The following is a 22,832-nucleotide window of genomic DNA, read 5'->3' as shown; positions in this document are numbered from 1 at the left end:
TGATGAAACCCACACCCCCAGCATAACACAGGGCGGGAGGGCGGGACCTTTTCTGCTGGCTTCACATGCTGTTCTGATAGTACCCACCCCTTCTACTGATCCTATATTCCCAACTGACCACCCCTAGCACTTAACCCAGCCCCTTAAACCTCTGACCCTCCACAGCCCGCGCTTTCTTTCCCTGCAACCAGTGTTAACCCCTCGTTGCCCTTCAAAGTCAGTCATGAGTCACTTTGCCCATGGCTCCGCTGTGGGCTCCGTTCAGCCTTTAGGTTGGAGTCATATAGCTATTATACTGTGCAGTAGCGTATCTACTGAGGGAGAGAGGGTGCAGTCGCACCGGGCCTCATTATTACAGGGGTCCCACTCCTCAGGTACCAAGGAGCAGTGGTAGGGGATAGTTATCTCACTCCTCCATGGGGATCCCCAAGCCTGGGCTTTCTCTCACCCACCTGGTTCTCAGTTACTCCGGACTATAAAAATCTAAACAATCTACATGTATTTAAAATTAACAAAAAAGGGAAATCAAAAGATGCAAAAGTTTTGTCACCCTGCATGGTTAGTACTTGGTAGCACCCCCTTTGTCAAGCATCAAAGCTTGTAAACGCTTTTTATAGCTAGCCTAAAGGTTTTAATTTCTCATTTGAGGGATTTTCATCCATTCTTCCTTGGGAAAGTCCTCCAGTTCTATGAGATTCCTGGGTTGTCTTACATGTGCTGCTCTTTTGAGGTCTAGCCACAGATTTACAGATTTTCATTGTTCAGTTCAGGGGACTGTGAGGGTCATTGTAAACCTACAGCTTATGCATTTTGAGGTATTCTATTGTGGATTGCAAGTGTGTTTACGCTCCTTATCCATTTGCAAAAGCGAATCTCTTTTCAACTTCAGCTTTTTTTTTTACAGATGGTGTTTCCATCAAGAATTACCCCTGATGCTCTAGATGTCGGAGTCCCATACTTTACTATTCTCCTGACAAAAGCTAATCTGTTTACCCCCCCCCCCCCTCCCTCGCACAAATTCATAGGAACAGACAGTAAGAAACTAAGGAGAAAAAAAAAAGAAGTAAGGCTGCAACAAAAGGACATCAAGGATTAACACCTACACCACTACTCACAGCAACAAAGTACTACAACCCTCAGTTAGTCTGAATTATAACACCTCACCAGATTATTGTAGTGAAACTATAGCTGGCATTAAAGGAACAGTGCAGACAGCATTTGTAGGAGGAAAGTGAATGTGACTGGCTCCCTCACACCATGTGATCAAAGGAGACTAACAAGAAGCCCAGCAGAGATTACCTCTGTCTATAAATCACAAGTCTGTTGGTGTATGCCCGAGTCTGCCTGGGCTGATAACAGACATCAGAAAAGCGACGGACAGCAACGCCAGGGACAAGTGAGTAGAAAGTTCCCGTTCCCCGTGTGTTATCACGGATAACACACGGAGAACACACGAGTACCATACACACGGCACACCGAGGGCAATACGCACCTTTGACACGTCCGTGAAAAACATGCGGGATTTTCATGGACGTGTGATAGAGGCCTTAAATAGCACTGTCAAGATGTGCAACACCATTTTAACAGCGATCACGGTAATCGTATACTCACAGGCCGTCACCGGAAATCACATGACGTGATCACGTGGATCCGATGGTTGTCATGGTAGCCCAGGGTCATATGATGACTCCTGTAGCTCACATGACTCAGGTCCTGTAACCAGCAGCTGAGTACTGCAGGTTACAAGACATAATCATTTCTCCTGATCTCAGCTGTGCTGCCCTGATCGGGGGAAATAAATGAGCGATCGGACTGCTGAGCCAAATAGCCCCCTATGGGGACTAGTAAAATTAAAGAAAAGTTTAAAAAAAATTGAAAAATTAAAAAAAAACAAAGTTTAAATCATCCCCCTTTTGTGCCATTGAAAATTAAAGGGTTAAAAAAATAAAAAAATATACACACATTTGGTATCGCATTCAGAAATCCCCAATCTATCAAAATATTAAATCAAATAATCTGATCAATAAGAAAATTCCAAACGCCAAAATTAAATTTTTTGGTCGCAGCAAATTTTGCGCAAAATGCACCATTAATAACATCTGCCCAATTTCCAGTACACTATGTGGACACCGCGTCATTCCTGACTACGCGAGTTGCTAAGTTGCTATATCTTCTGAGGACCCCTACACACACACTGATGAAGGTCTTTGACCGAAACATTTGTGCTTGTGCTGGTCCTACAAGTTCTTCTCAATAAAAGACCACTATTCACATTTATCTTGAGTGCCAAGTTTCTACATCTACTTGAGATGGTTTTGGACCTACTTGAGCACCACCCCAGAAGTGCCATGTGTATCAACTCACTATGCTTTCAATCAGAGGCGCTGTGTGTGTCTATTGGTGTAAAAATAAATAAATTAGCATAGGCTCCCCCCATATTATGATACCCAGTTATGATAAAGCATATGTCTACAGGCTGCAGCCCCCAGCCGCACGAGTTCTCGGCTCTGTATCAAAATAAGAAGAACCGCATGCGTATTTTTTTATTAGTTAAATAATTTTAAAAATTGGTGTGGTACCTCCCAATTTTGATACCCAGCGATGATAAAGCTGAGAGCTGGTATTCTCAGATTCGGGAGGTCCATGGTTATTGGGCCCATCAGTCTAAAAATAGCAGCCTGCAGCCACCCTGGGTTGTCCCATCCATTAGATGTGATAATCCCTGGACTTTACATGCCTTATCCCAATTGCACTGGTGTGGTGGCAATTGGTGTAATAAGGGGTTAGTAACAGCTTACAGCTGCCACTAAGCTCTAGATTATTAATGGTAGGCGTCTATGAGACCCCTACCCTGCTATTACTAATCTGTAAGTGAAAAGAAATAAACACAAACTCAAAAAAAATCCTTTATTTGAAATAACATACAAAAAACACACCCTCTTTCACCCCTTTATTAACCCCCAAAACACCCAGGTTCGACTTAAGCCACGGCTCAGCTATCTCTAAAGTGGCAGCATGCAGGCATCCTAATATGCCTCGTTCCAGGTTAAAAAACCTACAACAATGGGCAGCTAAGGATCCAGCTAAAATGAAAATGCCCTGGCTGAAGGGCAGAGTGCTCAGTCAGAGAGAAATGAAATACAAATATAAAAGTCTGACCAGTACATCCACTGGGTGTGAACAGGTATAACCTGAAAATTCTACAAAGTTAGAAAAATATATACAGAAGCACTATAAAAAGCTAAAATATGCAAACATCGAATATATGGATTTTGGTATTGCATTACTGCTATTGGAATTATGTTTAAAAATGAGAAACTTCGTTATAAATTGGTCAATTCATGTGAGCTTGACAGCCAATGAGGCATATTTTCTATATCACCGCTGTCACACAGGGTCGAAGCGCTGCCTGACTGCAACCAATCAAAGGGGAAAAAACTGAAGGATGTGAATAGTGAATACTGAAATGTGAATATGCATTACTGACCAAAAACATGAAAACAAAAATTGGTAAAAAATGAGTTACTTTGCAAATAAAAATGGCCAAATTAACTTGAACCCAGATACCACACCGATGTGTAACTCTCAACTTGGTCCTATCCAATTTATGCATCTCTTCATTTCCAAATTGACCTCTTATATGGGTTAGAAAAGAAACTGCAAAACAAAAATTAAAACACCTGAAGTTACTGGGAGGAGTGCAGAGACAAAGGACGTGACTCCATAAGGCCGGTTTCACACCTGTGTTCAGCGCAATTCGCTGCTATGGAGAATAGCGCAGTCCGTTAACGCACTGCGCTATTCTTCATAGACTTTTATGGACGACGCACTGTAACGCAAATGTCTGCGTTGCATCCGCTGCACGACGTAGCATCGTTATTTTGACGCTACGTCGTGCGGAAGGAACGCTGCATGTAGCATTTTTTGTGTCGTTAAAATAGCGCACCTTGACGGATTCCGTTGGAATCCTCCACGGTGTCTAATGATTGTCTAGGGTGGCGGATTCCACCGCTATGCGCTAAGCAGCGGAATCCACTGATGGATTCCGTCACGTTCTACTGCGCATGCTCAGCATGTCCAGCAGAACGATCGAAATCGTTTAAAATCACTCCTGGTTTCTCTCCCCCCTCTCTCATACTCACCGATCACGGGCACGACGCTGCACAGTTGTCACAAAGCTCCGGCGGCTTTTCCTCTTTTGAAAAAGCTGGCCGCTCATTATTCCATCTAGTGTTCACTGCTTCCCCCGCCCACCGGCGCCCAAGATTGGTTGCAGTCAGACCCGCCCCCACGCTGAGTAACAGCTGCCTCACTGCAACAAATCACAGCCACCGGTGGGCGGGTCTATATCGTGCAGTACAATAAATAAATAAATTAATTAAAAAAACGGCGTGCGGTCCCCCCTAATTTTGATACCAGCCAAGGTAAAGTCACACGGCTAAAGGCTGGTATTCTCAGGATGGGGAGCCCCATGTTATGGGGAGCCCCCCAGCCTAATAATATCAGCCAGCAGCCGCCTGGAATTGCCGCATCCATTAGATGCGACAGTCCCGGGATTCTACCCGGCTCATCCCGAATTGCCCTGGTGCGGTGGCAATCAAGGTAATAAGGAGTTATTGGCAGCCCACAGCTGCCACTAAGTCCTAGGTTAATCATGGCAGGCGTCTATGAGACACATTCCATGATTAACCTGTAAGTGAAAGTAAATAAACACATACACCCGAAAAAATCCTTTATTTGGAATAAAAGACAAAAAAAAACCCTCTTTCACCACTTTATTAAAATCCCCAAATACCCCTCCAGGTCCGGCGTAATCCACACAAGGTCCCCCGACGCATCCAGCTCTGCTACATGAATCTGACAGGAGCGGCAGTACAACACTACCGCTCTTGTGAGCTCCACGCAGCCACTGAAGTGAATCGTGCTGTCAGTGGGGACGTCACTGAGGTAATGCCTGTGTGTGTGCGGTGATGATGAGTGCGGTAGTGCCTGCATGTGCAGTGATGATATGGGCGGCAGTGTCGGGGTGTGTGCGGTGATGATGTGGGCGGTAGTGTCGGGATGTGTGCGGTAATGATGTGGGCGGTAGTGTCGGGGTGTGTGCGGTGATGATGTGGGCGGTAGTGTGGGGGTATGTGCGTGATGATAAAGGCTCTCTAAAGAAAACATAACGCAACGTGTTATTTCACTGAAATCTGTTGCTTTTATTATCACACTATTTGCAAGACATCCGTCACATGCGTCACACAACTCATTTGTGATGGATGCCATTCAATGCAAGTGTGAAACTGGCCTAATTCAAAAATAGAGGGATCCTAAATTTATGGTCTGAACTGGTGCAAACTGAACATAATATAATGTATATTATCCAAAAAAAACTGTTGCACTCAAGTAAGGGGAAAATTCCAAAAAATGATTTAATGTTTTCTGGGCAGTAATGCATATTCACATTTCAATGTTCCCTAGTATTTACATCCTTCAGTTTTTGCCCCTCCCCTTTACCTGAGTGAAAATGTTATTTTGGATAATATGTTACATTCAGTTTGCACCAGCTCAGACCATAAGTTTAGGAAGTGTCAGCAATTCTTCTGTTTTTGCAACCAAGCAGACGCAGGGACTGCTGATGGGTGGGGGAAGCACTGAATATGCATGAAAATTGTGAGTGGCCTCGGAAGTACAGTGAGTGGCACCGGAAGCAGTGTACAGCCGCGCAGAGAAAATATGAAGTGCTTGCATTATTCTTGTTTTCTTTGATTTTTTTTTTTTGATTACCAATGTGGCTGGACTTAGATCATTACCCGGAGTTCCCTGAGAACTCTAGGTCTGGGGTCGGTGCTTAAGTTCTTTGAACCAACGCAGATCCGGACTTTTATACTCCGGGTATGCCCATCACTATTTGGGATCCTTATCCCCTTCCACTCCTTCCTGACCTTTTTAATCAGATTGCGGGTGCTAAATGGTTCTCTTTAACCCGATCTTATGGGGTCACAATAATAGTAATTTTGACTAGGGGTGCCCCAAGTTTTACATGCTAGCAATCTGTGTCTCCTACGTGATGTATATACAGCAGTCTGTGTTTCCCAATGTGAAGTATATACAGCAGCCACAGTGTCTCCTATGTAATAAATATATCTAGCAGTCTTTGCCCCCTATGTGATGTGTATATAGCACTCTTAGTGTCTCCTATGTGATGCATATACAGCAGTCTAGGTGTCTCCTATGTGATGTATACTTCCGACCTCTCACTGTTTGAGTTCTAAAATTGTTACATGATCAGTGCTGAATTTTCCACTGTAAGGAGTCATGCAGTGTAATATGTTACTGTTCAAAACCCACTGCTGCGGGTAATTTCAAAATTTATTGCAGAGTCGACCTCACTCCAGTCTAATGAAAATATGGAAAAGCAGTTACGAGTAAAGTTGATAGAACCCGCCAAAATCCAGGACCGGTGGATCACTGCCGGATTGAAAAAAAAATCCGGATCCGCGCCGGATTACGGTGCTCATATAAGTCTATGGGGACCAGAATCCAGAGATTAAAAACATTTGTGGAGGGGATAGGGGGTAGGAGCGCACGCGGTGTACTCACTTGATGTTGTGTCATGGCAGCAAACTCCTTCCGGGTCACGCTTTTCCCTTCCAGAGTCGACAATTCAATATTCATTGTTTTGCCCACACACCGGCGCGTGTAATTGGTTGCAGTTAGATGCGGCCTTACCCTGAGTGGCAGCATGTCAGCTGACTGCAACCAATCACAGGCGGCAGGACGGCCAGTGGGTGGGGAAAGCAGTGCAAGTGTCTGCGGGTCAGTATGGTATTCTCAGCCCGCAGCCGCGCAGATCCGGACTTTTACAGTTCGGATCTGCTCAGCCCTAGTTATGAGCAGTCATCAATACCACCTAACATCACAACCTCACCAAAGAGAAGCAGCTCCAGCCATCACATTAGTGCTCAGATTGACCAAATATAGCAGGATAAATTTCAAGTTGACCATATTGTATGGCTCCCGAATGATGTTATAAATTTCCAAATGCCCCTGGCAGGAAAAAGGATCCCCACCCCTGAAGTATACCTAAACACAAACTCATCAAAGATCATCCAGTAAAACCGCAGGAACTCAATAAATAGCAGCATGTAGATGAGGTTACAAGATCTAGCTGTTGTTCAGGCTAAAAAATGCTCTAGAAAAGAAATGTGATCTTAATGATCTTGAGGGTAGAATAATTGACGATGTCAGACAAGTAATTTAAGCATTTCTGATGCAGATTTCACAGTATTCGCAAGGACAAAATTCTTGCATTCAGTAAGGAATGCATCCAGTTTCAGTTCTGTAGACCCAAATGATCCAAGAAGAGTTGCCACACTGGTTTAAGCTGGCAGGTAATAACTGTGTGAAAATAGTACTGTGCAGAAGATTTTGAATTTTCAGCAAAACAAACCTTCTTGACATTTGCAATATATGTAATACTGATGTTTCGGTCGCCCAGATGGGGGTCCTTGATCACACAATTGTGAGCTGATGAATTGCCATGGCAGCTGCGTGTGCCATGGTTGTGCCTCTATGAAAGCCTGGCTATGGCAGAATTTTGAAATCTTAATGGTATGTTACAAAATAAATTATTTGCTACAGATTTAACACTTTGTATTAAAAATGGGTGAAAATCCAGAATTAAGTTTGCAGAAAAAATTGACAAAGCGTAGCCAAGATTTGTTGAAATCCTCAGCTAATATGCAACCTATGGCTATATAACCCTCCAAAAGTATATTGCACAAATAATCAATTGATCATGTTTATATTTCTGGAGGAATAAAAAAAAAATGATAAAAATTTAATAATATAACACTTACAATTACCCTCTTCAAAATTTGTAAACTGTATTTGTAAATTCGATATCTTAAAATATCACACTATTAATCCTGTATAATTCACATTAGGCCTGTTTCACACGTCAGTAAAAAACAGACGTTCTTTACTGACGTGTAAAAAATGCCTATGTCCCTCCATCTGTGATCCATGATACGTGATTGCACATGGAAATTACTCACCTGTCACGTTCCTGCTGTCCATGGTGCTGAACTCCTCGGCTCTGCAGTGTCCACCCACCGCTCTCTGCAGCTACTTCCGGGTCGGCTCTAGCTGCATTCATGAATATGCATGAGCTGGCCAGAAAGCTGGGCTGCATAGTGCGTCGCTGGAAAGGTGAGTTAAAAATGTTTTTTATTTTATACGTACGTTTTTTTCTGGTACGTGTTTCACGGAAAACACCATAGTGTGGTCCGTGGGACATCAGTGATACCAGAAAGAAAAGGACTTGTCTCCGTGTGGCAACCACGGACACACGTGTACGCCACACGGAGACACGCTCAGTGAAAAATCACTGATGCGTGCGCAGACCCATTGATTATAAAGGGTCTGCGTATGTCACTGTTTCTGGTACGTATAAAAAAGAGCACATACGTAACAAAATCACTGACGTCTGAAACAGGCTTTAAAAAGTGAGACTGCTAGAATTGTAGTTTTTTTTTTTAGTCACATTCCATCTTAAAGCACCACGCCACCTTTTTGTATTGTTTTTTTTTTTTTCAGCACTGTGTGTCATATATTCACCTTTCAGAGTCTTCATCTTTTACCGATGCCACGCCAGGCCTGTGGCACCATCTGTGACTGTAACTTCTAACTGGCCGGAAGTGAGAATTTACATCACAAGAGCTCAATACAAGTCTATAAGAGTCTGAAAGCCAGAATGAGGCTGTCGTAGAGATGTATTGAGTTGGGACCTCCGGCACATTCTATGAAACACTGAAGCTACCAGCAGGTCACAAATCACCAGAGATCAACCGTAGCGGCATGATGGAAGGTGACTATAATACAAGGATCAGAGGACTTACAATTAAAGGGAACGAGGGGGCCAGCCCTGGGCTACGAGGGTGCAGCCTTCCTTTGGCAAGGAGACTCCGTGTGCGAATGTGACTTCAGGTGGGGTGCATGATACTTACTGGTTTCTTCAGGCTGGTGTCCATCATCCAGCTGGCAGGCATCGTAGCAGTTAGTAACACACACAACAATGGAGTTCACTTACCCTACCAGTATCGTTCACTATTTATCTTCACACCATTATGACAGACCTTCTTTTCCTTTCTTTTTCTTAGTGTGGGGTACTACTCCTCGACCTATCTCCCACTATCTTCAAGCTCCAGGGTTCATGTCTTTAAGCCCCTAATCCTCACACCTACGTTCGATGATGGGTCCAGACGGTGCTTGAACCGGACGACTCTCTAAGCCCATCAGGGTGAGCCGTAGGTTCTGGACCTTTTGAGGTTTCCTCAGTGTTCCCTGACCAGCGCTAGCACCAAGGAAACGTCTCATCTCACTTGAACCCTATTCTCTGCTAATTTCCTTTTGAGCCTTCCCTACTGTTCTCTTTCCCACATCTATCACTCCCCCATTAACCCTATTCTTTCCTACTCTGCTGCTAGGTCGCGCCCACTGGTAACAGTCCCGTCTCTGCTGCATCTGAAAATTGCACCTAGCTAGTAGCATTCAGATATTAACATATACAATACTCACCTAGAAGGTCGCCCCGGTGCATAAGTCGGATGGGTGGTGCCATTCTCCGGGAACGGTGCCTCCCCTTTTGGCCATCTTGGTTTTCCTTATTCTGAAGCCACAGTGCATGATGCGTCTACGTCATACACATGCGCCGGCATTGAGGTTTGGTATTGTTTTGTTACTTTTCCATAGCAGATATTGTGTAACACTTTCATTTTGTTTCTACATTTTTCTTTGGACTTAGGACTTAACCCTGGGATCATTAGATTGCAATAAAAATGTCATAAAAATAAAAAATTAACAATTGAATAAATGTAAAGTATTAATGTTTTCTTTTAAAAAATATTAACTTTTTTATTGGTATAAAATCTGAAAAATAATTTTAAAAGTTTTGATATTGTCCACTTTAAACACTAGGTGGAGCAGTTCAGAAATTTGCCACCAAAACCTAGTGCTATGTCACATTACGACTGCAGTAAAAGTGGGCTGGGGCTGCTCAAATGTGACTGATGTGTCTTTTTACTGCCCCTTCTGGGTGTTTGCAAAAGGATATGGGAGGATGAATTTTCAGATTTTGTTAGTCACTGTAATGTGATATTGACATGTAGAGACTGCCACTGTCACGCTGGGTTTGAGAGGACTCTCGGCGAGTGATGCAACACAAAGAGGAAACGAGGGAAGCAATACAACGGAAGACATTGGTTCTAGAGAGAGGGGAGCGAGGTCACCTAACACTCACCGGACGTTGATCATTATCCTCGCGAACATTCATAGACATGTAAAACATGTAATTTCATTTTGTATTAAGAATTACTTACAGGCCGATACCGGAAGTCACGTGATGTGATCATGTGGATCCTATGATTGTCATGGTAGCACAGGGTCATGTGATGATTCCTAGAAAAAAAACAAGGAGAAAAATTGTAGGAAAAATACCCTGACTATAAATAAATAAATTGCAAGTGCTTAATAACAGGGTACTTAGTATATACATTTTTGCAAAAAGGTAAGAAGCTGTCTCACCTCGTCACGGTGTACCCATCTGAGACGGTCCCTAACCTACTAAAGTTAAAAACATATTCTGTACCTGACTTGTGTCATGTCAAAACTTCAATATGAATGGTAAAGTGGTCAGCTGGTCCCAGATTAAATACACAGCAAAAAGTGAGAAGCAGGTAATTGTTCAGCCTCAGTATCAGGAGGGCTGCACCCCCAACTTGCATTAAAGCAAGATAACAGACAAAAAAACATTTATAGTCAGGGTATTTATAGTCAGGGTATTTTTCCTACAATCTTTCTCCTTGGTTTTTTTCTACTCTTGAGGCTGCAATTCACATGCATGTGATGATTCCTTTTGCTCACATGACTCAGGTCCTGTAAGAAACAGCCGAATACTGGCTGTTACAAGAGATGATCATTTCCCCCGGTCTGAGCAGTGCTGCTCTGATCGGGAGAAATGAATGAGCGATCAGACAGCTGATCCTTATAACCCCTCAGGGGTACTAGTAAAACAAAAAAAAAAGTTTTACATTTTTTTTGAAAAATGAAAGAAAATAAAAAAATCTCAAAGTTCAAATCACCCCCCTTTTGCCCCATTGAAAATTAAAGGATTAAAAAAAAAAAAAAAAAATAAATAAATAAATATATATATATATATATATATATATATATATATACACACACTGGTATCACCAAGTTCATAAATGTATGATCTATCAAAATATAAAAACAATTAATCTGATAGGTAAACGGCGTGGTGTCAAAAAAATTCCAAACACCAAAATTATGTTTTTTGGGCGCCACAAATTCTGTACAAAATGCAATAACAGGCAATCAAAATGCAGCATCTGCACAAAAATGGTACCATTAAAAATGTCAGCTCGAGATGCAAGAAATAAGCCATCATTATGCCATAGATCTCGAAAAATGAGAACGCTTTGGGTTGCATAAATGGCGCAAAACATACGCCACTTTTTTCAGACAAACTTCAGATTTTTTTAACCCCTTAGATGAAAAGTAAACCTATTCATGTTTGGTGTCTATGAACTCGCACCAACCTTAGGCATCACACTGACACATCAGTTTTACTATATAGTTAACACAGTGAATAAAATATTTCAAAAACAATAGTGCAATCGCACTTTTTTTGCAATTTTTCACCATTTGGATTTTTTTGCAGTTTTCCAGTACACTATATGGTAAAACTCATGGTGTCATGCCAAGTACAGCTCATGCTGCAAAAGACGAGCCCTCACATGACCACATTGACTGAAAAATAAAAAAGTTACGTCTCTCGGAAGAATGGCACAAAAAAATACGGAAAGCGCAAAATCAGCCGGTCGTGAAGGGGTTAAATGTTATTATTATGAATTATTATTATTATTATAGCACCATTTATTCCATGGCGCTTTACATGTGAAAGGGGTATACATAATAGGGACAAGTACAATAATCTTAAACAATACAAGGCACAGACTGGTACAGAAGGATAGAGGTCCCTGCCTGCAAGGGCTCACAGTCTACAAGAGATAGGTGAGGATACAGTAGGTTAGGGTAGAGCTGGTTGTGCGGTGTTATATCAGACTGAGGGTTACGGCAGGTTGTAGGCTTGTCGGAAGAGGTGGGTCTTCAGGTTCCTTTTGAAGCTTGTCAAGGTAGGCAAGAGCCTGATGTGTTGTGGCAGAGCATTCCAGAGTATGGGGGAGGCACGGGAGAAATCTTGGATGAGATGGTGGGAAGAGGAGATGAGAGGGGAGCAGAGAAAAAGATCTTGTGAGGATCGAAGGCTACGTGAAGGTAAGTACCGGGAGACTAGGTCACAGATGTAGGGAGGAGACAGGTTGTGGATGGCTTTGTATGTCATGTTTAGTGTTTTGAACTGGAGTCGTTGGGCAATGGGAAGCCAGTGAAGGGATTGCTAGAGAGGAGAGGTTGGGGAGTAGTGGAGGGACAGGTGGATTAGCCGGGCAGCATAGTTTAGAATAGATTGTCAGACAATGCTTCTCAAGATCATTGTCTGTAATTGCCAAGTTGATTTTCAGGAAGCTGATAACACTATTAGGGCTCAGGCGGATGACTGTATTCTTGATCCAAGTGCGATCCAACAAAATATTAGATAGCACTCGGACCAATGTTACTCTATGGGGAAATGCACATGTTCGATTCTTTCCTTGGATCAAGTCTATCTGAAGAAAAAGTCACAGAATGTACGATTTTCCATAAATCGGATGGCAGTTGGCCATGCAAGTCAAAGGCCGTGTGACAAAAATTGGACCACACTGGGATGACATCCTAGTATAGTCTGATTTTCCTGGATTGACAGAATGGAGAATCTTTTTTTCTATTTTCTCCACATTCGAAAAAAATTAACTCATACTCTAGTCAGAGCTGGGTCAGAGTGTGATTAGCATAACCGGAGAGATTTTCTTGGATAAGAGAAAATACAGTCTTGTGATCTTAGCCATTAAATGCCCAGCAAGAAGATAACACTATCTATGGGTGCATCATAGCATTTTTATTCTTTTTAGGTCAAACTATTAATGTTGTTAACAAGTTCAGGCTTCAGTTCCCTCAACCAGGGCACACTTGGCATTCTCAGTAATCAGTAGTTATAAACTCATTCATGCCCTTTGCTGTCTTCACTAAAGGGCAGCTCAATGTAGTCACAGTAAACTGAAGCTTTCCAATAACCTCACAGATGTACATAGTGATTATACACACAGCCATCTGATTTATATGCAGACAAATTGGATAGCTCACACATAGTGTGACAAAATAATCATGTGGATTCACCTTGGGTCACCTGTTAATTTGAGCACCAGTGCTTTGCAACTAGGTTATTTTAGTATGCAGTATTCTTAGCAAATATTAATAGTTTGGCTGTTACGACTTTACCTTTTGCTTGCAAAGTTAATTACGAGTTACATTTTCTGACATTCTGACATTATGTAATTTTTTTTTTAATGACGTAAAAACCAATAACACAAAAAATCTAAGGCTATGTGCCCGCGGGAGCTCGCACCTGTGGATATATCCGCAGGTACGTCTGCAGGTTTCCCGCAGCACCTCCCCGGAATCTATGTATAGCTGCGGGATTCCAGCAAAATAGCTGCGATAAACCTGCGGACATTCATGCGACTTACCTGCGGAAGTCCCGGCCTTTATCTCCAAAGTGGAGAGGCGGAATTTCCGCATGTAATTCCGCAGGAATAATTGACATGCACTTATGTGCGGCTGCGGGACATCCGCAGCATATTCTGCAGCCGCACATACCGCAGCATTGACACACACTCCCCATGTCCCATAGGATAACATGGGGAGTGTCTGTACTTGCTGAAACCTGCAGATTTATCTAGAAAATCCAGATAAATCCGCAGGTTTTCAGCGGCAAAATCCGCAGGTGCGAGCTCCCGTGGGAACATAGCCTAAGGCTACATCCCACGATGAGCTTTTGGTGAGTTTTTGACACATCAAAAATGCAACATCTTACAGTTTGAGCTAAATGAATGGAATTAATAGAAATCTCCTGCCCAATCTGCTTTTACTCGTATTCTCCTCAGCACAAACTGACCTGCATAGTGTGTTTCAAATCCACAAGATGTCCATTGCTCCTGTGGGTACGCTGAGATTGTGCAGATTTTTCCTAGAATGCACAAGAACTTTAAGTGTGTTTTTGCGGTAGAAACAAATTAAAAAAAAATAGTGAAATCCGCACCTAACTATATAAATAAAGTTCAGCCAAAGCCAAAATACAAGTTTAAAAAAATATAGCAGGTTTATTTAACCGGTTAGTGATGTAGTCCATTTAACCTAAATTATCAGTGTGTAGACACTTTCTTATAATAATAAAATATATCAAGTTCATACTGTCACGGACTTTCCTCTATTGCAGATTTTGGTGACAGGATCTGAATCTGAGTCTCACTTTATCTTGTGGGACTTTTTATTAAATAGGTTCCCTTTCCTTTGGGTAGGAGAGGGTTAATGTCAGTTTTCCTTCCAGCAGCTTCTGACTCCTGGTCAGGTGTTTCCGGTTGGGACCACTCCCAGGTCCTATAAATACTCTCAACTTCCACCAGCGTGTTTCGGTTATTTTCATTCATTTGGTAGCTTGGCCAGGAGGAGGAAGGAGCTGGAGAAACCCTCTCTGTGACTTCCTTGTTGGTTGTAGCTTTTCTAGGTGTGCTGGTTGTATGGTATGTTTGTGACCCAGTAGTAAGTTGTCCTTCCCCTCCTTTTATTTTGTTTCCCATTGTGAACTTTTAGTGGCTCCTTTGTGTGTGGTTGCCATGTGTATGAGTTGTTTCCCCTGTTTTGTCCTTTTTTGTTGGTGGGGTGTTTACTTCTGTTGTTGTTGTTCACTCCCCACATTCGTTCACTCGCTCGTTCATATCAATTCCACCTCAAAAACATCTCTAGAATTCTACCTTTTCATACTGTTGACTCTGCAAAACCTCTATGGCTGTATGCCCACGGGAATATGTACCCGTGGATATATTCGCAGGTACGTCCGCAGGTTTTCCGCAGCAGCTCCCCGGAATTACGCAGCTATCCATTGCTATAGGATTCCAGTGAAATATCTGCAGTAAACCTGCGGATTTTCGTTCGACTTACCTGCGGAAGTCCCGGCCTCTATCTCCTTAGTGGAGTGCCGGGAATTCCTCAAATATATCCGCAGGGATAATTGACATGCAGTTACGTGTGGCTGTGGGACATCCACATCATATTCCGCTGCTGCACATACCGCAGCATAGACACAGACACTCCCCATGTCCCATAGGATAACATGGGGAGTGTCTGTACTTGCTAAAACCTGCGGATTTATCTAGAAAATCCAGATAAATCCGCAAGATTTCCACGGAAAAATCCGCGGTACATAGTATCGTGGGCACATAGCCTTACTGTCATTCTCGCCTGGATTATTGTAATTCTTTACTAATTGGTCTTACTAAACTCTCCTCTCTCCAATCCATTCTATATGTCGCAGACAGGATCATTTTCCTCTTCAACTGCTTCACTGATGCCTCTGCTCTGTGTCAGTCATTGCACTGGTTGCCTATCCACTACAGAATCCAACATAAACTTATCAAATCAAAATCAAATCAAAAGGCTTTACTGGCAGGACCAAAATATAACCAGTATTGCCAAAGCAAGAAAAGAACTCATTCTCACTCACAAAACTCTCCTCAGTTCCGCACTGCCCAACATATCCTCCCTCATCTCTGTCTATCACCCTACCCGTGCCCTCCATTCTGCTAATGAACTAAAGCCTGCTTTACACACTTCAATAGATCTTTCAATCCGTCGTCGGGGTCAAGTTGTAAGTGACGCACATCCGGCATCGTTCGTGACGTATTTGCGTGTGAAACCTACGTGCGATCGATATTGAACGCAAATACGGTGATCGCATACACGTCGTTTATTCTTCATACATTGGACGTTTGGTAGTACGAAACTAGTGAATTGTAACGTGTGACATCCCTCATACGATTGTGATGTCTGAGGCTATGTGCGCAGGTGTGCGCTCTGCACCGCAGCTTAAAAAAGGTCTGCTTCAGAGCGCAGCTGAAAAGCTGCTTTCTGAAGCGCCTCACGTCTGTCATTCACTAATCTCTGTCAGTCGGTCACTATCTCTGTCCCTCTCTCTCTGTCCATGTCAGTCTATCACTCTTACCCCCTCTCTCATATACTCACCGATCCCCGATCCCCGGCGCAGCGCTGCACGGCATTCACACTGCTCCGGCGGCTTTTACTGTTTTGAAAAAGCCGGCCGCCCATTAAACAATCTCGTATTCCCTGCTTACCCCGCCCACCGGCACCTATGATTGGTTACAGTGAGACATGCCCCCCACGCTGAGTGACAGGTGTCACACTGCACCCAATCACAGCAGCCGGTGGGCGTGTCTATACTGTGTAGTGAAATAAATAATTAAATAATTAAAATAAACGGCGTGCGGTCCCCCCCAATTTTAAAACCAGCCAGATAAAGCCATACGGCTGAAGGCTGCTATTCTCAGGATGGGGAGCTCCACGTTATGGGGAGCCCCCCAGCCTAACAATATCAGCCAACAGCCGCCCAGAATTGCCGCATACATTAGATGCGACAGTTCTGGGACTGTACCCGGCTCTTCCCGATTTGCCCTGGTGCGTTGGCAAATCGGGGTAATAAGGAGTTATTGGCAGCCCATAGCTGCCAATAAGTCCTAGATTAATCATGTTAGGCGTCTATGAGACACCCTCCATGATTAATCTGTAAGTTACAGTAAATAAACACACACACCCGAACAATCCTTTATTAGAAAAAAAACACAAACATATACCCTGGTTAACCACTTTAATCAGCCCCAAAAAGCCCTCCATGTCCGGCGGAAGCCAGGATGCTCCAGCGTCGCTTCCAGCTGTGCTGCATGGAGGTGACCGGAGCAGCAGAAGACACAGCCGCTCCGGTCACCTCCACGCAGCTAATGAAGACAGCCGTGCGATCAGCTGAGCTGTCAGTGAGGTTACCCGCTGTCACTGGATCCAGCGGTGGATGCAGCGGTGGCCGCGGGTAACCTCAGTGACAGCTCAGCTGATCGCGCTACTCACCTCAGTTGCTGACTGGAGCTGACCGGAGCGGCGGTGAGCTCCAGTCAGCAACTGAGGTGAGTAGCGCGATCAGCTGAGCTGTCACTGAGGTTACCCGCGGCCACCGCTGGATCCACCGCTGGATCCAGTGACAGCGGGTAACCTCAGTGACAGATCAGCTGATCGCGCGGCTGTCTTCAGTTGCTGTGTGGAGGTGACCGGAGCGGCTGTGTCTGCTGCAGCTCCGGTCACCTCCATGCAGCACAGCTGGAAGCGACGCTGGAGCATCCTGGCTTCCGCCGGACATGGAGGGCTTTTTGGGGCTGATTAAAGTGGTTAACCAGGGTATATGTTTGTGTTTTTTTTCTAATAAAGGATTGTTCGGGTGTGTGTGTTTATTTACTGTAACTTACAGATTAATCATGGAGGGTGTCTCATAGACGCCTGACATGATTAATCTAGGACTTATTGGCAGCTATGGGCTGCCAATAACTCCTTATTACCCCGATTTGCCAACGCACCAGGGCAAATCGGGAACAGCCTGGTACAGTCCCAGAACTGTCGCATCTAATGCATGCGGCAATTCTGGGCGGCTGTTGGCTGATATTGTTAGGCTGGGGGGCTCCCCATACCGTGGAGCTCCCCATCCTGAGAATAGCAGCCTTCAGCCGTATGGCTTTATCTGGCTGGTTTTAAAATCGGGGGGGACCGCACGCCGTTTTTTTTAATTATTTAATTATTTTTTTCACTACACAGTATAGACACGCCCACCGGCTGCTGTGATTGGGTGCAGTGTGACACCTGTCACTCAGCATGGGGGGCGTGTCTCACTGTAACCAATCATAGGCGCCGGTGGGCAGGGTAAGCAGGAAATACGAGATTGTTTAATGGGCGGCCGGCTTTTTCAAAACAGTAAAAGCCGCCGGAGCAGTGTGAACGCCGTGCAGCGCCGGGGATCGGTGAGTATATGAGAGAGGGCTGCTCAATTCACTTACTCAGGAGATTAGTGGTCACCGGTGAGTCCTTCACTGGTGACCGCTAATCAGGACGCGGCACAGACAGAGCCGCAGCATGACAATGAAGTCGGGTGAGGTTCACCCGAGTTCATTCTGACAGTGCGGCTCTGTCTGTGTCTGCTGTCATCTGCCATTCAGCTCTGCTACATGGCTGTCTGTGGCTGCTGTCAGCGGCCATGTAGCAGAGCTGAATGGCAGATGACATAGTAAAAACGCATCCCTACACATTACACACGCTTGGCAAGTCAATAAATAAAAAAAAAAAAAAAGGGTGCCCAATGCATACGTCACAGAACACATGATCTAAAGGATCGCACACAAAATTGATCAATTTAACATAGACTACTAACGCACGTGTGACAGCAAATGAACGACCTACGTGCAATCTCATTCAATCGCATATGCGACCTGGGCGTGTCACATCGCATACGAGATCGCATACCTAATTGTAAGGTGTAAAGCTGGCTTCAGACTGACATCCTCAACAATTCGAACCTCCCACTCCCATCTTCAAGATTTCTCACGAGCTGCTCCTATGCTCTGGAACACACTACCAAGAACAATCCGATTAATTCCCAACATCCACACCTTTAAATGGGCCCTAAAAACACATTTCTTTAGACTAGCCTATCACCTCACTTCCCTAAACTAATCCCATTCTGCCCTTCATAAAATTTACTTCCAAATCTTGTCTCCTGTATCTTCTGATTGCATTCCTCTTCATGTACTTTTTTACACTCTGCATAAATTCTGGCTGGTGACCGGTCCACGTAGCTGGTTTTGAGTCCCCTATTAATTCGATGGCTGGAACACATATAACAAGCTTCCCCCCTCCCCATTCTCCTTTTGCGCCTCCCCTATTTCCTCAGACTGTAAGGTTACGAACAGGGCCCTCATTCCTCTTGGTATCCGAATTTTGTTATTTGTATTATCTCATATTGTCTGTACATGTCCCCTCTGAATTGCAAAGCACTGCGGAATATGTTGGCGCTATATAAATAATTATTATTGTCCCTTCACCCCGGGTGGTGGGTTGTGGATAAGGGTCTTGTCATCAGGGACAAGAACAGGAGATAGGGCCTAGGTTGGAGGCCCGGACCTTCCTACCTTTAAGGGTACCTCGGGGTGTTAGGGTGAGCACAGGGGCCCTAGCCTTAGAGCCAGGCTTCCCTGGGTTCCCTTGTCACTCCATGACATATACGCTAACAAAACTACGCCTAATTCACAATATAATACTGGCACATGTCAATACATTCAATGAGGAAAATAAGTATTTGATACACTGCCGATTTTGCACGTTTTTCCACCTATAAAGAATTGAGAGGACTGTAGATTCACTTCAACTGTGACAGACAAAATCCACTAAATCATTAACATCCCATTGTATCATTTGTAAATAATTAATTTGCATTTTATTGCATGAAATATTTGATCACCTACCAACCAGCAAGAATTCTGGCTCTCACAGACCTGTTATTTTTTCTTTAAGAAGCCGTCCCACTCTGCACTCATTACCTGCATTAATTGCACCTGTATGAACCAGTTACCTGTATAAAAGATGCCTGTCCACACACTCGATCAATTACACTCCAATCTCTCCACCATGGCCTAGATCAAAGAGCTGTTTAAGGACACTGGGGACATAGTTCTAGACCAGCAAAAGCTGGAATGAGCTACAAGACAATAGGCAAGCAGCTTGGTGAGAAGTCAATTGTTGCCACAATTCTTAGACAATGGAAGAAATGAGATGACTGTCAATGTTACTCGGTCTGGGGTTCCTCGTGGGGTAAGAATGATTCTGAGAAAGGTTAGGAATCAGCCCAGAACTACATGGGAGTACCTACTCAATAAACTGAATAAAGCTGGGACCACCGTTTCAAAGATTTCAGTTAGTAACACACTACGCCATCATTGATTAAAATCCTGCAGCGTACACAAGGTACCCCTGCTCACGCCACATGCCCAGGCCCGATTGAAGTCCGCTAATGACCACCTGGATGATAGAGATGACACGTAGTGAAATGAGACCAAAATAGAACTTTTTGGGATCAACTTCACTCACCATGTTTGGAGGAAGAGCAAGAATGAGTACAACCTCACGAACACCATCCTAACCATGAAGTATAGGGGTGGAAACATTATACTTTGGGGGTGCTTTTCTGCAAAGGGGACAGAACAACTGCACTGTATTGAAGGGAGGATAGATGGGTTTATGTATTGCAAGATTTTGGGCAATAATCTCTGTGACGCCCTGGCGCCGCCAGGTGGTCACACAGTATAGGCCCCGCACAACACCATCCCTCACAGGGTTTCATACAGCCGACCTGAAACCCTAGTCTCCCCCCTTCAGGGCAGGACAGGCATACCAGTGGGTGGGACCAGGCGGATGGAGAACGCCCACCTAGGGTCTGAAGAGCCCGGGGTGGGAAAACAGTCAGTGAAGTTTTGGAGTTCAAGTGGAGTAGTAGTGGAGGAGTGTGAAGGTGAAGCTCAAGTACAGAGAGCAGAGGCCCCGGTGTATTGGCTAGGTGGCAGACGGTGGTCCGTGTCTAAGAGGAGACGGGAAGACGGCAGCCGGAGATCCAAGGTGGACCGGGGCAGGGTTGTAGCCCGCCAGTACTGACACCGAGAACCGACCCGGAAACCGTGCACAGAGGGGGTACTTTGACCCTGAAGCCAGGACCGGAACCAATGGCCTAGCTAATTAACCAGTTGAGGGCAGGATTGTAAGTCCTGTCCCAACCAAAGTCCCAAAAGCAGACAACCACCCACAGAGAGAGATAGGGCATCCGCCAGGGCCCGGTAGATCCCACGGGTCAGCGTCAGCGGGCACGGCTCCCAACAGAAGTACCGGGAGTGGACTCCCGTGTTCCACACCGGAAAGTCCACCACATGACAACACAGTGCATAGGAAGGTGACACTGACCACCAGTCTGAGTGTAATACTATTGTATGTACTGAGGATTTCGATTGCGTTAGGGCAATGACAACCAGAGACGAATTCTTGGTGCAAAAGACGTTTTATAATATGTAACCGCAATATGTGCACAGAACAGAATATACACAATAATATGTAACCGCAATATGTAAACAGAACAAAATATACACAGTAATATGTAACCGCAATATGTACACAGAACAGAATATACACAGTGGAACATAAACACAGTAAATACCTGCCGGGTTCAGAGCAAAGGGGAATTCCCGGGGCCGCGCACTGGACTCCCCCAGGGAGACCGCCAGAAGCTAACCCCTATACAGGGGCTGTCCGGCAATCACCCCAGAAGGCCCAAATGTACAGCAGCCGGGACACAAAAGGGCAACAGATATAGTCCAAAAAATGTCTGTACGTGATGTGAGTCCTAGGGTGGATATGAACGGAAGGGACCGGGCAGAAGTGCCGACCAGAGACGGCAGACAGAGTCCGAGCACAGTTGGATGAGAGGTGAAGTCCAGAGCTGGTGTCAGGTGTTTCAACCGGATCCAAACAGCAATCAGGAGATGAGAGCAGCATGGCAGGAGTACACAGGAAGCAGTATACTCAGGCAACTAGACTAAGCTTAGGGGCGGGCTTTTAAACAGATGAACAGGAAGTAGGGCAACAGAACAGAAAACTCCATGTTAACAAAGGGCAAGATCCTTCAAAAGAAAGCTGGAAATCCCGGAACTCTGACAGTACTCCCCCCCCCAGAAATGGCCTCAGGACGGATCAGGGCCAGGCTTGTCCGGGTACCTCCGATGAAACTGAGCAACCTTCCGGGGCGCTCGGATGTTACCCACAGGTTCCCAGGAATCGTCCTCGGGGGAGTACCCCTGCCAACGTACCAGATACTGAAGCCGATGCCAATGGAGCCGGGAGTCAATAATGTGCTCAACCACGAACTGCTCCTGGCCATCAACCATCACCGGCGGAGGAGGAGGCACGATACGACCATGAAACGTATTAAGGGAAACTGGTTTTAGCAGAGAAACGTGAAAGACCGGGTGTACCTTTAAATTGTGCGGCAACCTCAGCCGACAGGCCACAGAGCTCACTATCCCGGTGATCTTAAACGGACCAATGAATTTCTGCCCCAGCTTCTACAAAGGAACACCTAATTTCAGATTTTTGGTGCATAACCACACCGAGTCCCCTACCTTATACATGGGTGCCTGTTTCCGGTGAGTGTCTGCCGACTTCTTGTAACGCTCCTGAGCTGAAGCCAAAGAGTCCTTCAATACCTCCAGATTCCGTCGTAGCTCCGTCAATCTGTCCTCCACCACTGGCACCGAAACCGCTACCGGTGACCTAGGCAAAATATTCGGATGGTAACCCAAGTTAGCGAAAAAGGGCGTTACCTTAGTGGAGCTGCTCTGAGTGTTGTTATACGAGAACTCCGCCAAAGGAAGCAGCTGCAACCAATCGTCCTGCAGATGGCTGACATAACATCGTAGGTACTGCTCCAGGGTTTGATTAGTCCGTTCGGTTTGCCCATTTGTCTGGGGATGGTATGCAGAAGACAAACAGACATCAATATAGAGTGCCGAACAAAACCCTTTCCAGAACTTAGACGTGAACTGCATGCCCCGGTCAGAGATGATCTCATCCGGTACCCCATGCAATCGATATATATTCTGGATAACCAAATCCACTGTCTCTGCAGCTGAGGGAAGACCGGTACATGGAATAAAGTGAGCAGCCTTTGTCAACCGATCCACCAC

The sequence above is a fragment of the Anomaloglossus baeobatrachus genome, chromosome 2 (assembly GCF_048569485.1).
Source record: "Anomaloglossus baeobatrachus isolate aAnoBae1 chromosome 2, aAnoBae1.hap1, whole genome shotgun sequence".
Taxonomy (NCBI): domain Eukaryota; kingdom Metazoa; phylum Chordata; class Amphibia; order Anura; family Aromobatidae; genus Anomaloglossus; species Anomaloglossus baeobatrachus.
The sequence above is the reverse complement of the archived record's forward strand: the minus strand, read 5'-3'. Positions refer to the sequence as shown.